Here is a 2,966-nt window from a genome sequence, read left to right as displayed (position 1 = left end):
CCTTTTTTTTCATTTTCCCATCACCCCCCAATTTTGAACCCCATTCTTTTTTTTTTTTTTTTCCTTGTTTCCTTCCCTCCCTTAAAACCCTTTTCCAAATTTTTATTTCTTAATGCCATAATTTAAACCTTTTAAAATTTTCAAAGCCCGGTTCCAAAATTGTTGAAAGGGGTTTTAAATTTTTTTTTTTAAAAACTCTTGTGTTTTAAAATCCCTTTTAAATATTGTTAAAAAAGTATATTTATAATATTAATAATAATAAAATAATCATTATTAATAGCATTAGAAAAAAGAAAAAAAAAGGAAAGGGGAAGTCAGAGAGAAACATAGGCCTACTAATTGGCTCCTTGGTGGCAGAACACTTGTGAAACATCTGCATCAACACATTTCATAAAACAAAACAGTGGACATTATTTGTTCCCAGAGGCAATGGGTTAATAGAAGACCAAATATCTATTAGGAAACAGTACTTAAGTCATGAATCTTGAGGCAAGAGTTAAGGAAACTGTTTATCAGAAAAATTAAGGATGCCTAATGCCTGGATTTTGGTCCACATTTGCAAGTTAAGGGTAATGTCAGTTGGGTAATGTTGATTTACCTCCTGGACTCATTAATAAATAATGGCTGATGCAAACGCACCCAAGCTAAGTGTCAACATGTGTTGACATTAGATAAGGAAATGGGTAGTTAATTGAAGTGTAGAAGTTGATTATACAGAAAAAAAAAACAACATTGCTAAAAAATTACAACATATGATTTACTGATAGATGGTCTGCTTAAACCATGCTGTTGTATTTTAGAAATATTCTGACTCCTGTAAAAAAGAAAAAGACTGAGATGTTTACAAGCATTTGCAAATGATATGAATGGTATTAACCAGTCCATTATCTTCTAGAAAATAAAGTGATTCTCATCATTCATAATTCCCATTTTTCTTCTCCATTTGCCAGGGATCTGCAGTATTGCTGCCTCTCATAACTAAACGCAAGATCACTGTAACAAGGGAAGACCTGGTGATCATGTTGCAAAATGATGACATGGAAATGCCACCAGAAATCACCACTCTTGATCCAAAGACACAAGAACAGTGCACAGAGTTGTGTAAGTATGGAAGATGTTATTGTTATTATGATTATTATATTATTATTATGACTTTTGTGATAATAATAATAATAGAGATAATAAGAATTAGAAGAGTGTATCTAACACAGGTCTGAAGTATGTCTGAAATTGTAATCTTATATTTTATTACAAGTCTGGATATTATAATTTTCATTGGAATTGATAAAGTAGTGGTTCATCTTGTCTTATTTTGTGTACACATGCATATTATAAGTACTTTGGATTTTACTGAAAATTAATAGGCTTGCGCACAGGCAATAAACCTTCCGTTCAGGATGAAGATCTGAATAGAGTGGTGGGGGTTTTTTTAATAAAATAAAAATTTTATTTTAAAATTTTTAAATAATTATAAAATATATTATTTTTATAATATTATAAATAATAAATTAAAAAGGGGTTATTAAATTATGTATTAAATTATTATTTATTAAAAAATTATTATAAATTTATTAAGATAAAATAGGGTTATTTTTTTTAAAATTTTTGTAAATAATATTATAAAAATTGATTATAAAAAAAAATTTTTTAAAAAAAATTTTTTTAAATAAATTTTAAAATTACTTTTTAAAAAACTTTTTTAAAAAAAATTTTAAAATTTAAAATATAAAATTAAAAATAATGAAAATTTTAATAAAAATTATAAACTAGAAATTTAAAAATTTTTTAAATTTTTAAATATTTTTTAAATTTTAAAATTTTTATTATTTTTTAAAATTAAATTTAAAAAAAAAAAATTTAATAATTTGATTTTTTAATTAAGATTTTTTTTTTTTTTTTTTAAAAATTTTAAATTAAATTATTTTTAATATTTTTTAAAAAAAATTATGAAATTTTTTAAAATTTAATTTATTTTTAAAATTTTTAATTTATTTTTTTTCAAATTTATAAATTAAATTTAAAATTATTTTTTAAAATTTTTTTTTAAATTTAATTTAAATTTTTTTTGGGTAAAAAAATTAAATGTAAATTAATAAAAAATTTTAAAATTATAAAAAATTTTTTTTAAATTTTTAAAAATTTATTTGAAAATAAAATAAAGAATTAAAATAAAAAAAATAAAAAAAAATTAAAATAAAAAATATTTATAAATTTATATATTTTTTTTTTTAAAATTTAATATATATAAAAAATTATATTTATTTTTTAAATTTTAAATTTAATATATTTTTTAATATAATATAAAATTTTTTTATATTATATAATATATATTTATATAAATATTTTATTTTAAAAAAATTTTTAAATATTATAGTATATATATATATATTTTTTTAAATATATGTTTATAAAAAATTTTTTAATATAATTATATTTTTTTAAAAATATTATAAAATATTTATATTTTTTTAAAATATTTTTATAAAAATAAAAATTTTTTAAAAAAATATTTTATATATAAAAATTTAATTTAATATATATTTTATAATATAAATATTAAATTTAATATTATTTTAATAATACATAAAAAATTTTTAAAATTTAATAATAAATTTAAATAAAAATACAGGAAAAAAATTTTTATTTTTAATTTTTTAAACTTATCAAAAGGAAAATTTTCCAAAAATCAAAAAATTTTTTTTTGAAATTATAATAAGATTTTTTTCATTTAAAAATTTTTTTTTATTTTATTATTTTTTTTTTTTTATTTATTTTTTTATTTTTTTATTTTTATTTATTTATTTTTTATTTTTTTTTTTTTTTTATTTATTTATTTTTTTTTTTTTTTTTTTTTTTTTATTTTTTTTTTTTAGAAATTTTTTTTATTTTTTATTTTTTATTTTTTTATTTTTTAAAATAATAAAAATTTTAAAAATAATTTTTTAATTTTTAAATAATAAATATAA

This window comes from Penaeus monodon, chromosome 6 (assembly GCF_015228065.2).
Source record: "Penaeus monodon isolate SGIC_2016 chromosome 6, NSTDA_Pmon_1, whole genome shotgun sequence".
In the NCBI taxonomy this organism is placed as follows: domain Eukaryota; kingdom Metazoa; phylum Arthropoda; class Malacostraca; order Decapoda; family Penaeidae; genus Penaeus; species Penaeus monodon.
Note: the sequence above shows the minus strand (reverse complement) of the source record.